This window comes from Corythoichthys intestinalis, chromosome 20 (genome assembly GCF_030265065.1).
Source record: "Corythoichthys intestinalis isolate RoL2023-P3 chromosome 20, ASM3026506v1, whole genome shotgun sequence".
Classification (NCBI taxonomy): Eukaryota; Metazoa; Chordata; class Actinopteri; order Syngnathiformes; family Syngnathidae; genus Corythoichthys; species Corythoichthys intestinalis.
In genome coordinates this window covers 14,538,427-14,553,893 of record NC_080414.1, presented here as the reverse complement: position 1 = coordinate 14,553,893, position 15,467 = coordinate 14,538,427, and the positions used below count along the sequence as shown (strand labels likewise).

Below are 15,467 nucleotides of genomic sequence, written 5' to 3'. Positions count from 1 at the left end.
TTTTATTTAGATGTATGCTAGCTAAATGTAGGTAAATGGCAATAAGCTAGGAAATTTTGGAGTGTACAGAAGTCGACTATAAACCTAATAAATAGTTTTTAAAAATGCATGTGTGATTCATAAGGTTATGTTATATGTATGCTTGATCAGGGGTCCCCAACGACCGGGTCACCGGTCCGTGGCCGATATTCTGGCCGATTGACTTTGGCCTGTGCCGCTTAACACACCATTATCCCTGTCTACTCTAGTTATACAACTACAGAATGGGAGGTCGTCATTGAAATGCATTGATTGGACTGTTAGCGGTACATCTTGTTTTGTATATCGATGTGCGATTGGCCTCGATAATAACGTATTACGTAGGTCGTCGCCCATCACAGTTGTTCCCGGAAATAATTAGCCCCCACACTAGAATGACTGAAAAACACGTCTTTGGACAGATTTTTTACGGGAAAAGGGAACCTCACGAGCCAGAAGATGAGCCGACAACCTCGAAGAAAACAAAATCTATGTTACTTCCCAATCACTAAAGACCCACAAACTGCGAAGGAGTGGATTCGTGACCCGTATGTGGATAAACCAAGTGAATCGAGCATGTCTGTGCAACGGGAATATCAGCTTTTAGAGATCGCAAATCATGACAACCTTAAACGTACATTTGAGACAACAACTCTACCGAGGTTCTGGATTAAAGTCATTTCGGAATATCCTGACATACCTAGGAGAGCACTGAAACAAACGAAACAAGCTCAGGCGTCCCACTGATTCAGCGGGTGAGTTTTATTTTCCCTGCACTTAACACGACGGGGCTTAAAACAAATGTTATTTTATATTTGCTGTATTTTTCTGCCGACATTGCCGGTGTTCTGACAAATTTGGCATGCGCGTAAAGTTAAAAATGACCGCGAATGCAGCGATTCCAAAGTACACACTACAAACTTTCTTTAAAGAAAGAAGTATCAACTTATGTTTGCCATGTTAGCTGCGTATAACAACTGCACGCAGCTCTCTCACTTAACGACTTCGCAGTGTCGTTAAGCATTAATTTACGCCATTTTTCGTGTTGCACATGTATGTTTATGATGTAAATAGTTTTTTTAGCACCGTTGGATAACATTGAGAGTCCAACTGAATATAAAAGAGGGCTTCTTTTTACCGCTACAAAAGCTTTGGGAGCAACATTTTATAAGGGTGCAAAATTTGACAGAACACCGGTCCGTGGAAAAAAGACCCAAATCACACCGGTCTGTGGTGAAAAAATGGTTGGGGACCCCTGTGCTTGACCACTTGTTGCTAGGCAGTTTTAATAGGGCACAATGCTAACTGCCCCTCTAGGTTATTTTTTTTCCTTAAAATATATTAAGGTGGACAAAATTGGGTCATAAAAATGTATTTTAGAGGTGAAAATTATTTTTTGTAAATATTCAAATTCACACTCTGCCAAAGAAGTGATTTTATGTTTTTCAGCAAATGATTGCTGCTAACCCAAAAAGAAATACTGAGATGAAAAAAATGTCAAAAAATTTACCGTATTGGCCCTAATATAAGACTGTGTTTTTTGCATTGAAATGAGACAGAAAAAGTGGGGGTCGTCTTATGTTCGCAGTCTAGACATTATACCCATTCACGACGCTAGATGGCGCCAGATATCATTGAAGCGATGTTCTGTCATGACAGATCTCAGCTACTCTCAAGTTTAACCAGTTTGCATTATTTTATTGCAATGTTTTTCCTTATTCAGATTTGTTCCAAGACTACAGTTACAGTTAGACTTCATTTTGATGGCTAATGCAGTTATTGCAATTTTGTTGTTGTTATTAACATTTCAAAAACCAGAAGCCATTCATTTACGAATGTGATTGCACTTTAGTTTACATATTTCAATGTTCAGATATTAAGATTTGAATGAGGCAAAATAACATGTTTTTTTTCTCTCAAATATATTGTCATAAGCATTTGTTTCAGATGTGCTGAAATTATTTTCTGTATAAAAATTAATTTGGTGTTCAAAAAGTTTTTTTTCAAACTTGAGTCTTAAAAAAGAGGGTGTCGTCTTATAATCAGGGCCGTCTTATATTTGAGCTAATACTGTAATATTCTGGAAAAAGTAATTCTTTTACATAAAAAGAAAAAAATAGACGTGATTTCATGTGTTTTAATGCGTGATCGCTATCAACCTTCCCAGTTCACATGGACTGGACACCTATCACCATAAATGGTAGTGAATGAGTTAAAGAAAACTAACAGTAACCTTCTGCATCAGTGCGCATCCAGAATGAGTTAAAAAAAAAAAACAGATGTTACTGTAAATCCTCTGCTACAGGAACAGTCTGCTTTAAAGGCAATGCTAACCGACCCGTCGACACGCTGCCGCTTCTTAGCAGAGACCAGCCTCGGGCTTGAATATTACATGCTAATTTTTCTTGGAATATATTCATCATCTTTTTTTAAAATGCGTAATAGCTTCATTATCATAATTGTTTTCTTCCTCCCTGGCGCACAAATAGCTGTGAAATCTGAAGTTTCATGCGGTAAAGAAAGATTCTTTTATTGGTTTGACGAGAGTTTCGGTATGCCAATCAATTTGACGAATGATTTTTGATTGGTGATCGGGATATTTTGACAGATTTGTTATTATCACCTGAAACTGTTCTTTTATAAAATAGAAAAATGTGATATGGCTTCTCTAAAATCTTGACCGTTGCGTAGTTTATGTCTCACGCTTGATGATTGATCGTGAATTGATGATTGTGATATTTGGACAGACTTCTTAAACACCCGGAAAATGGTTTTTTTAACACGAGAAATGTAATATGGCTTCTCTAAAAAGCAGAGGTGATTGCTCTAAGACTGTAAAGGAAGCTCAGCGTCGCATAAAATGGTCAAATCTGGTGATGTTGTGTGTACATGACCAGTTTAGAATCAACTTCTTTACTTGGTATGACGCGGCTTTTTTTTCATTCAGTCACACAGCTTCACAGTGCTTTAAACAGTGTGGGCGCTGAGCGTCTACAGAGTTGAGAGTGCGTTATTCCACTGCAGCCAAACAAGATAAGTCATTCGATGGGCTCATCCTGCCCATCGGAGGCCCAGCATCTCTAGGGGGTCTATGGGGCAGTGGGCGGGATTCGGCTTGCCTGGACACTCATCATATCTGCACGATGATTGTCTGAGACGGAATACCAGGGGTGTTTTTTGGCAGCCCTTTTAATTTCTATCTTAGTCTTTTGGATGAAAATACTTATTAGGGCACAGAGTGATGCCAGGGGTGGCGCGTGTGACCTCGGGGAACATGCTTTTTTTGCCGTACTAGAATAAAGTGTACTTGCACATTCACTCATTGGGTGGCAGTGGCGCTCTCATTTTCAAAGTGCGCGCAGTATTTTTGAAGTAAGCAAGAGCGCACGGAAGAGACTCATGAATGAAGAGCTGGAGAGCTGTGCGCCGTATTCGAAAGCCGTCTCACGTAGCAACCCACTGTCTTCTCCGGTTCTCACGTGTCCGCCCGAAAAGTGCCATTTTCGGCTTGGGATCGTCACGACGACCGCCCTCACCTACGGTTCTCCCTCGGCCGCCGTGAATGCGCTTTTTTCGGGCCGTTTGGCTTTTGGCCTTGACATTTTTAATACAGTGGTAGACGACGAAAGACCACTGTTTACTGTGTCTAAAAATGATTATAGCGGACAGCCGGAAGCCAAATCAATTAAGACGCCACTTAAAGACATTAGACCCCAATCTCATTGATAAGCCGCTTGGTTGTTTTTCAGCGAAAACGTGCCGAATATTGCCAACAATCGTCCCGCTTTGTCAGTGTTATATCAGTAAACCAGTGAGCACTGTTAGCATGCTCAGTGCAATATACCCCACATCATTGCAAACAGGAGGTGATACTGGAAGCAGCGAAAATAAAAACTGTCCTTCTGTCCAAAGACACTTTTTTCCCCTTCTTCTTCTGTTCAGTTTTGTTTTTTCGGTCAAATTTTTTGGCATATTGTCCTCTTGAGTTAATGTTTCTAATCAATTTGAATTTGTTAGTATTTACTGATTTTATTTTTCAGTATCAAATGGTCAAAAATGTACCTTGAGTGTATTTTTACAGTTTGGATGTGACTTTTTTTTTTTTAATTCAGGCAAATTGATGCGTGTTAAGTCTTTTCTGTTACAGACATAACAATGTTAATAAAGTTATACTTTATAAGTTGATCTGTTATTTTCTCTAATAGAAAAAAAGGATACAATGTGAGGCAGAGGCGTACTTATAATAGTAATAGACAAATAATACTATTTACAGTGGCGGCAGAGTTTGGGGGGGGGCGCGAAACATTTACGTCTTCCTTGGGGGGGGCATAACAGAAAATAATTGAGAAGCACTGGACTAAGAGGACCAGTCTGGAGAGCTATGTCGCAACACCCACTTGCAAATGACTTGTTGAAAAGGTTCAGCATTCACACTGCACCAAGCGAACTAGCCCCCTCCCCACTCCCTGCTGGAAAAATGGGGGGAAAAAAACAACAACAAAATTTAGCCTCTGGAGCAGGCATTTGTTTCCTTAATACTGTAACAACAAAAAGGAAGTCACCAGCTTCATCAGGTTTTTTTTATCTTTTATTTTAGAACTTGTGCAACACAACACAGATACTATCCACTGTAGGCGATGCCAACAACAACAGAACATAGAAAGTTAAAGTATCCTGCCCCACTCTTCCGCATCTCACACACGGTGCGCTCAGGGACAGCATGCAAAACACAACCGCCACATCGAAACCCGATTCTGTGTATCAAACGCAACTGCTTAGCGCAGCACAACATTTGGCCCTGTTCAATCATCTGTCTGTTTGCCATTGTTGATTTTGAATAGCGTGCGCTGTACTTCCACTTCCAAGGATGCACTGCGTGTAGCGTCACAGCTTTGAGCACCACAGTTCCATATTGTGACGCTCCTCACAAAGTAGCAAAAGTCCACCCTGCTCCAGTTGGATTCACAGGTGAAGCAGGGTGCGCTTAAAGCGGACTGAGACCCATGATTTTTGAGCAGACCAAAGTTAGTTTGTTTGGTCCGAAATGGAGTTCCCGTTCACATTTAAAAAACAAAGCGGACTATCTGAGAAAAAGAACCCTGGTCCATTTAAAACAGACCGAAGAGTGCTAGAGTGAAAGCGCCCTTGGTCTTAGTCATTTTTAGTCATTTCAAAATGTGTTCGTCTTCGTCAAAATCTCAAACAAATCAGTTTTGGTCAACAGTTACTCAAAATATTTTCATCTCTAAAATAAAGTTTTAGTCCAAAAATCAATACAGGTTTCCAACAATTTGGAATGGACTTAGACAGACTAGCACTTATTGTAGCGTCTAAAAGGATAACGGCAACTTTTTAATGATAAAACACACTTAGCAGGAAAGCAGTACATTATTTTCAATTAAACCCAACTAGAAGCCACAAACTGTATGTAAAAAAAAAAAAGTTGGCCAAGTGTTTTAGAGGATGCTCGCCAAGCTTAAGTTGATGCTAATGCTAACGCGAATGCTATGCTAACACGGCAAGTTACATTCAATGTGTGATGATGAAAACGGGCAGGTATAATTCATTTTACCTAAATATTTCAAGCCAAAGTTACACTAATCTTATCCATTGATTTTTTTTTTCACAACTTTTCAAAGTGCATGCATGTTGCCATTCAATACAATAATTTCCTTGAATTGTCCACCAAATCACTCTTGAGACACTCTTGCCTGCTTGTACAGTGGGGAGAACAAGTATTTGATACACTGCCGATTTTGCTGGTTTTCCCACTTGAAAAGCATGTAGAGGTTTGTAATTTGTATCATAAGTTCTCTTCAACTGTGAGGGACGGAATCTAATACAAAAAAACAGAAATTCACGTTGTATGATTTTTAAATAATAAATTTGCATTTAATTGCATGAAATAAGTATTTGATACATCACAAAAATCGAACTTAATATTTGGTACAGAAACCTTTGTTTGCTCTTACAGATGCCAAACGTTTCCAGTAGTCCTTGACAAAGTTTGCACACACTGCAGCAGGGATTTTGGCCCACTCCTCCATGCAGATCTTCTCCAGAGCCTTCAGGTTTCGGGGCTGCTGCCGGGCAACACGGACGTTCAGCTCCCTCCATAGATTTTCTATCGGGTTTAGACCTAGTGACTACCTAGGCCACTCCAGGACCTTAAGATGCTTCTTACGGAGTCACTCTTTAGTTGCCTTGGCTGTGTGCTTTGGGTCGTTGTCATGCTGGTAGACCCAGCCACGACCCATCTTCAGGGCTCTCACTGAAGGAAGGAGGTTGTCAGCCAAGATCTGGCGATACATAGCCCCATCCATCCTCCCCTCAATACGGTGCAGTCGTCCTGTACCCTTGGCAGAGAAGCAGCCCCAAAAAATGATGTTTCCTCCTCCATGTTTCACGGTTGGGATGGTGTTCTTAGGGGTGATACTCATTCTTCTTTTTCCTCCAAACACGACGAGAAAAGTTTAGACCAAAAAGTTCCATTTTGGTCTCATCCGACCACATGACCTTCTCCCATTGCTCCTCTGGATCACCCAGATGGTCAGTGGCAAACTTCAGACGTGTCTGGACATGCACTGGCTTCAGCAGCGGGACCTTGCGTGCGCTGTAGGATTTTAATCCATGATGGCATAATGTGTTTCTGATGGTTTTCTTCGAGACTGGGGTTCCAGCTCTCTTCAGGTCATTGACCAGGTCCTGTGGTGTAGTTCTGGGCTGATCCCTCACCTTCCTCATGGTCAGTGATGCCCCACGAGGTGAGATCTTGCATGGAGCCCCAGAACGAGGCAGATTGATCGTCAACTTGAACTTACTGCATTTTCTAATAATCGCTTCAACAGTTGTTACCTTCTCACCAAGCTGCTTGCTTATTTTCCTGTAGCCCATCCCAGCCTTGTGCAGGTCTATTATTTTATCCCTGATGTCCCTACACAACTCTTTGGTCTTGGCCATTGTGGAGAGGTTGGAGTTTGTTTGTTTGAGCATGTGAACAGGTGTCTTTTATACAGGTAACAAGTTCAAACAGGTGCAGTTACTTCCGGTAATGAGTGGAGAACAGGAGGGGTTCTTAAAAAAGAACTAAGAACCGAAATATTTACTGTTTGGTAATGTATCAAATTCTTATTTCATGCAGTTAAATACAAATGTATTATTTAAAAATTATACAATGTGATTTTCTGGATTTTTGTATTAGATTCCGTCCCTCACAGTTGAAGAGAAAGTATGATACAAATCGCAGAACTCTACATGGCTTGCAAGTGGGAAAACCAGCAAAATCGGCAGTGTATCAAATACTTGTTCTCCCCACTGTATGTAGTAAAACCTTTGTCCTGTTTCCACCTAAATCCAGCGTTAGAATGCAGCGTATGTTTGAGTTTATCACAGTGAAAGACAACTCAATGTTCTGCCTGGGTCGGCCCCCAACAGGAAGGCGTGGCGCAAAGTCTGTGGGAGCTGTCTTGTCAAGGGATGGTGGAGTCTATGGTGCTTGTTAGTATTTTACGTATAAATTAAGGGACACATTGTATGACATAGGCCGAAACTGAGCTTCCCCTGCTTGAAAGAACAGCATTCGCCACTGGTAAAAATGTGTCCACCGCAAAGCCGATATCTTTCTGCGCCAAGTGTCTGATCCAAATGTGGTGAAGAGTTGCTAGGTGTCACCCGGGTCTATTAGCTAAAAAATGAGGGGCAAACATTTTCCATCTTCCTGGCTTGTGCATGCACTTAGAACGGACTTGGCATCTTAAATCCAAGCCCGAGCTCATTTTCAATGTGATTGGACTGGGAGCTGATGGGGCAGATATATTGCTCTATTAAACACCAGCGTCTGTCTTACTGGCCCAGAGGACCGAGAAACATCACGGTCCTCATCAGGAAACCTCTTCACGCCTCGGCTATGACTTTTACTAAAGGCCACTTTCGATAAATGTCACGCTCCAAACATTGGTAAACATTTTTTTTTGTACTTTGATCGGATGGCAAAGAGGGGCAGTTGGGGTCTTACTGTACATGGTCGGGTTTCTTGACTGTTCGCTGCAGTGTTCCACTTAGAGAGCAGAAGCAGTAAACACTTGGATGGTTTTCCCTGCGGTGATGATAATATTTACACGCAGCGCTATGGAGACCTGCCCTTTCCTTTCTTTCGCACTCATCCAAACATTGTCTACCAGCCCCTCGTTCTACCTTTGCCCCCTCCCAACCTAGAGCCACCGTTGAAGAACAACCAAAAACAGGGACAAGGAATTAAATATGAGCATAAAAGATTTTATTCTGTTAAGGAAATAACAACAAAAATTGGAAGGACAAATGTCACTTGGCCAATAATGAGCGTTGAATTGAGTTTATCACTTGTAGACGTCCCATCCATTTAAAGTGGGAGGGTGGCAGCGAATGAACGAACTTTCTACTGTTTCCTCTTTTGTCCTTGTCAAATAACAATATGGCGAAACACATAAGTTAGGGTAATTTTGTGTGGACTGACGAGGAGGTAAAGCTGTTGCTTAACACAGGGGTCCCCAACCCTTTTTAAACCACGGACCGGTGTTATTTGGGTCTTTTTTTTTTTCACGGACCGGTGTTCTGACAAATTTCCCAACCCATCAAAAATTGCAACGATGCGGTTCTGCGCACGCGTGTAACGCTAAACATAGCCGCAAAATGTGCAAATGCAGCGATTCCAAAGTAAACACTACAAACTTTCATGAAAGAAAGTAATATTAACTTACGTTTAATCATGGAAGGACTTGAAGAAAAAGTTATCCTCGGATACATCCTGCCATGTTAGCTGCACACAACAATTGCACACCGCTCTCACCATTAACGACTTCGCCTTGTCGTTAAGCATTAATTAAGAAGCCCGCTTCACAAAGATACGATGTTGGAAATTGTAGCAAGGTTTTCAATGCTCTCGTAGCGATGTCAGGATATTCCGGAATTACTTTAATCCAGAACCTCTGTAGAGTTGTTGTCTCAGCACCATGAGAATACAGTAATTTCTTCATCAACAATGGTGAGCTAAAAGTTTAATTTTTGATTGAAAATTTTACCAATTATATTAAAACGAAAACATTAACAGGGGTTTTAGTATAAAATTTTTATAACTTGTACTAACATTTATCTTTTAAGAACTACAAGTCTTTCTATCCATGGATCATTTTAACAGAATGGTAATATTAATGCCATCTTGTTGATTTATTGTTATAATAAACAAATACAGTACTTATGTACAGAATGTCTAATGCATATATCCGTCTTGTGTCTTATCTTTCCATTCCAACAATAATTTACAGAAAAATATGGCATATTTTATAGATGGTTTGAATTGCGATTAATTACGATTAATTAATTTTTAAGCTGTGATTAACTCGATTAAAACTTTTAATCGTTTGACAGCCCTAAAATTGGAGCATTCTCACCACCTAATGTTCCGGAGTACGGATGTCAGTTGCCAACCAAAACTAACTTTTGCATTGTCAACTGTTTAAACGGCACGACAGGGGGGCGTTTTCAAATTTTTGCGTTTTCAGCCACCCGAAACGCCGTGTAAGCTATAGGGCTCTCTGGAAATGTTTTTGCATTGTCACCCTTGTTGCCATTGTCGTATAAATGGCCCATAAAATCAAGACTGAACCAAATGACCTTTAATGGACTAAAGTCTCTTTCACATACACCCGAACACCGTTCAAATCCCGGGATTTAAACGGGCAGCCCTTATATGTGAAAGCAATTTCCCGGGTTGACTGCAACGAAGATGACGGCAACATTTACCGAGTCGCGTCTTAGTATAATGTCCGGGACTTTCCAGGGAAGCGGTGGCTGTGAAAGCAGGCATTAAATTCATGGGTCACAGCACGATGGCTCATGACGTAAATATCATGGCGGGCCGATCGTCACTTCCTCTTTCTTCGCAGTAAGACGAAAAGTGGTAAACAAACATTGCAATTATCAACATACCAAGCTGGAAATAGTTAAATTAAACTGAAAACATAAGGACATTAAATTGCTACTGGATCGTAGAGCCTAGGAATAGAGTCCATCGTCCATCTTTGGAAATCTGACGTTTATTTTGTTGCCGATGTTAGGGTCCGCAACAGCAGAAACAAGGTTGTACCTCAAAGCAGATAACAACGGAGGGAAGCGTTCAAGGGTTTATTAAATACAAACAAATATACACAGGATCGCGGAAAAGGGCGAATAATACAATGGGTCCATGACAGTTAGTCTACGGGGATCAATAATACAATAATACTAACCTAAGCGGTAGGCAGAGAACCGATAAGACAACAAAACAAATACACTGAAATAGCAGTACAATGTAGGGAATTTCAAAACAAGTGCGACAGACATACAAGCTAGCAAATACAAGGTACAAGAGTACAAGGTGTCGAATGGTGCCCAGCAAGTTAATATCTCGGCACCCTTCTCTTGGATCGCCTGGTTTAAATACAGTCAAATAAAAATACAGGCTCTGTAACAAAACACGATCTGACCAACAGAATGTGACAGCCGATGCTGACCAAAAACGACCTAATGTACGGGTTATAAAATCGCGCCAGCAGCTCTCCCCACACAGAGTGGGCAATACGGGACAAGTCTGTGAAAGTGTCCAGCCCGCATCATTCCCGGGATATCTCTCCATGTGTGAAAGCAATGACGCGAGTAAATCCCGCGTCACCTTACATGGGAATTTACCGGGATATGTATGTGAAAGGGGCTCAAGACTGGTCTTACTTTTACTTGCTTACTTCAGAAGATGAACAGCAATAGCCAAAACTGCATGAGCAAGGAATTGTAGTCGTTTCTAGAATTTATGGATCTATAACTTACAATATTTGACTCAGGGCTGGAAATGTCTAAACAGTATTTAAACCTACTTTGAAAGAAACATTACCCCTCATTTGAAGATGGAACAGCTACACTAATACCTGCAGCAACTGGATGTGAAATGCAGTATTTTCAAGTTGAAAATGCGATTATATTCGACTTTACTCTGTTCTCCACATTTTACTGCCGTCAGCAAGAAGAAAATATTATCCTTCACATACTTCGGAAGATTAACAGTCTTTTCTTGACTCTGTGACTCGGCAATTGATCATATTTCACTTTAAGGTAGTATCCCTCTCCATTGACTTTCTCTGGGAACAACAGCAAAAAATGTAGAAACGAATGATGTCTAGCTACTGAATTCAGAATGTTCGTTGTCTCTACATGTTTTTGCTGTTCTCGCAGGAATAGGGAAGTGAAATAAAGACTTCTCCAGTTCGATAGGACTAGAAATGCCCCATTGCGAATGAAATAGTACTTAGTTTTAGCTACAAACAGATCATGTTGACATACGGTATCGTAAAAAATCTTCAAGATACAGAGAATTGCACCAAAACAACTTTGAGACAGGTTGTAAATTGGATTAATGCTAACAATGAATCCACTGGTCGCTATCTGAAGCGTCCTAATGAGCTCACTGATGGACCGATAACGACGCAGAACTCTTTCAAGTGCCGTAACTCGGCAGCCGTCTACGTCCTCAAAAAACTCCAGTCATTTATGGCTAATCATGCGTGGCGATCACCCGCTGATCCGCATAGTCGTTTCGCACTCGGTTGTCCTTGTCAACCGTCTTAATCTGTGGGTTTAGGCGCCGGACGAGGGGATTACCGTGGCCTCTGCCGCGAGCCACGAGTGCTCTTGGCCGAGCAGGTTTTTTAATCACAAGTGTGTCGAACACCGACTGGGTGAGAGTTTGAGAGTGCATGCGGTAAACAAACATAGGCAATTATGCCTCAGCACGCATTAAGGAAATATGAAAGACGTTTGCCTCATAGGAAAAGGAGAAGGGGAGTAAAGTGGATGTTCCACTTAAACTCTTGAGGCAAAGCATTGTTCTTGACATCAGACTGGCACACTAATGCTATACCCTGTTGTTTTTTGGCTTCCCTTCAAAGAAATCGGCCTCGGATGTTGGCTCTTTTTGTGGCGCATTTAAGTTAGACAATACATGCACAACACTTCATCAAAAGTCACTTTCTAGATCACTTGAGGCCAAGCCTACACACTTGAACATGATTGTACCTTTAGGGCTAAAATGACTTGTAGCGTTCAAGTGTTCAAGGTTTGTACACCCTTGACACTTGACTTTTATGGCTTGGGATCATACTTGAAGCTTTATAGTCCTGGACAGGGTACTTTAGAATACGGTAATTAGTCCTTTGGGGTAAAGTTTAGTGCAGATTGTAGCTGTGGTCATGCTTTGACATTCTTATTAACAAGTGCTGGTTGAGAAATGGTATGCTAATGTCATCCCTGGAAAGTTTGGGTGGGGGGGGGGTTGAAACCAATAAATTGTCTTTTTGGTGTACTGGACATTTGAGAAATCTTAGCAATTTTGGAAAATATAGCATGTAGGATGTAAGCATGTGCCGGTATAAGATTCTGACGGTATGATAACCTTAAGCAAGGATATCACGGTTTCACGGTATCACTGTATTGCAATTACAGATCTAAGATGTGTTACTAAACTCGAAACTAACTACCGTATTGGCCCGAATATAAGACGGTGTTTTTTGCAATGAAATAAGACTGAAAAAGTGGGGGTTGTCTTATATTCGCAGTCTAGACATTATACCCATACCCGCTAGATGGCGCCAGATATCATTGAAGCGATGTTCTGTCATGAGAGATCTTAGCTACTCTCAAGTTTAACCAGTTTGCATTATTTTATTGCATTGTTTTTCCTTATTCATATTTGTTTCAAGACTACAGTACAGTTAGACTTCACTTTGATGGTTAATGCAGTTATTGCAATTTTGTTGTTTTATCACAATTGGTTTATTTACATTTCAAACACCAGAAGCCAGTCATTTACGAATGTGATTGCACTTAAATTTACATATTTAAATGTTCAGATATTAAGATTTGAATGAGGCAAAATAAAAAATTTTCAGCTTTTTCTCTCAAATATATTGTTATAATCATTTGTTTCAGATGTACTGTAATTATTTTCTGTATAAAAATTAATTTGGTGTTCAAAAAGTCTCTTTTCAAACTTGAGCGTTGAAAAAGAGGGGGTCGTCTATAATCAAGGCTTTCCTATATTCGGGCCAATACAGTAACTAAACTGAGATATTATAAATCAAATGAAATGACAGTGTTTACTAACATTTAATTTTGTATAAATGCGAAATCATATTGGAGGTAGGGTTGTTCCGATCATGTTTTTTTGCTCCCGATCCGATCTCGATCGTTTTAGTTTGAGTATCTGCCGATCCCGATATTTGCCGATCCGATTGCTTTTTTTTTTTTTTTTTTGCTCCCGATTCAATTCCAATCATTCCAGATAATTTTTCCCGATCATATACATTTTGGCAATGCATTAAGAAAAAAAATGAATACAACTCGGACGAATATATACATTCAACATGCAGTACATAAGTACTATATTTGTTTAATTATGACAATAAATCCTCAAGATAGCATTTACATTATTAACATTCTTTCTTTGAGAGGGATCCACGGATAGAAAGACTTGTGACTTTGTATATTGTGACTAAATATTGCCATCTAGTGTATTTGTTGAGCTTTCAGTAAATGATACTGTAGCCATGCCCAACTGCATGGTGGGAAGTGGAACCATGACTGTGCGGAGTGCTACCAATTGATATATCTTCTCTGCATTGGGAAATAACACAAGGGGTTAAGAAAATCATCAATTGCTACCTTGCTTCCCCACATTGCTTCCCATGATATTTCTAATTGTAGGGAGAGGGATTGTAAGGCTTTAGCCAATTAAAAAGAGGCTCCAAAGGCTGCCAAAATTCACTCTACTCATTTTACGCTGCCTTTTATCTCTCTATGTAGGTAAAACGGCGCCATTACAGATTGAGCGCGACATTGCGTGAGTGGGTCGTGCAGCACATGCATTAATTGCGTTAAATATTTTCACGTGATACATTTTTTTAAAAATTACCGCCATTACCAGGATAAATTTGATAACCCTACCTTAAGCCTAAACTAAAGACTCTGGATGAGGGTAACATATTATGTCTGTAACGTTGAATACAATTAGAAAACAATTAAAAAATATATACTGTATATACAGTATATTAAAAAAAGGCATGGCCGATATTTTTTTGCCGATTCCGATACTTTGAAAATGACGTGATCGGACCCGATCCTAATTGGAGGTATTGCCTCCTCGGCAGCCACCCTACGCAAATATGTTTAACACGTCGGTTGGCCCCCCCTGTGAGCCGCGGCCATCGGTAACCTAGCTGAAGTATTCCCATACCAGCGATTTCGTTTTCTTCGATGGGGAAAAAAGTCCAGGAGTTTCACCTCCTCTAGCCATAGTATAGCACAGCTGACTTACTGACACTGAGCGACAACCGTTGGTAGAGGGTTGAGCCTTACAGCTGCAAGCAAGGGATTTCTCCGTGCATTTTTGGGACACAAAAAATAGCTAATACCTTAGGGACGGTATGACTGAAAATTTTTGCGGCTTTTAAACCTTGACATTTTCATACTACAGTATACCTTGAAACCGGTAATCGGCACATGCCTAGTCGGATGGGTACAAAACTGATTGAAAAACAAAATAATGTGTGTCAGAGAATGTCACTTGAAAAGTTTTCAGGACCCAAGAAACAGATTTCCTAGACAGACAAGGCATTTCAAGATTTGTTCAAGGCTATTACTCAGGTGCGACTGCCCGTTTATCACTTTTTTAGCTTCAATGGAATTTGTTCTCTTTGTTCTTGACTACCTGCCCATCTCTAGGCCTAATTTAGCTTCCACCTAGCTGCGTTTGAGAGCCTTCCAAAGCCTTAAAGCGCCTCCGTTCTGATTAGCGTTTCAGGAAAGCCCCCCCACCAACCCACCTACCGAGCTGAAAAGGCTCGTGAGTTTAATTATCGCGACTAATTAGTGTTATGAGTGCGGCGCGACCCCCCGTGCGATCTCATTGACCCCGAACCATCTGCACGCGTGTCGCTCCCGTTGGCTGTCAAGCAGTGCGAGCGCCCTGCTAAAAAACACAGCCTGAAGAATCACACTGTATGAATAGTACCTTCATGCACATAGAAGAAGGCCAATATAATTAGGTGGCAATATAAAAGGTATGATGGATGGCGCTACACGAAAGAACGGGAAACCTTCCTCATTTTACCCGCAGAAGAACACTTTTAGGACATTTTATCTATTTTTTTTTTCATAAAGACAATGCAGAGTGGCTGCAAGACGGATGGAGAGCAGCCTCTTTAGAAAAGGCCACAAAGCAGAGCACCATTGCCGCTTTTTTCTTTCCGGTCGGGGCCGTGCAAATTGGATGGTGTCTTTTTTAGAGGTGAAAAAAAGTAAAAGGCTTTGTCACATTACGCCGGAGATCAAAACGGGAAGGGAAAAAGACGGAGCGGTGCTGGAGAAACTCCCCTCGGAGCGCTGGCCTC

At 40.8% G+C, this 15,467-nt stretch overlaps 1 protein-coding gene across 1 annotated transcript in view; it reads left to right on the top strand.

Moving 5' to 3' along the window:
* The window catches only part of LOC130908834 (cadherin-7-like), a 262,669-nt gene that overhangs the window by 60,170 nt on the left and 187,032 nt on the right, over nt 1-15,467 (top strand). The gene's annotated exons all lie outside the window — the stretch shown is intronic.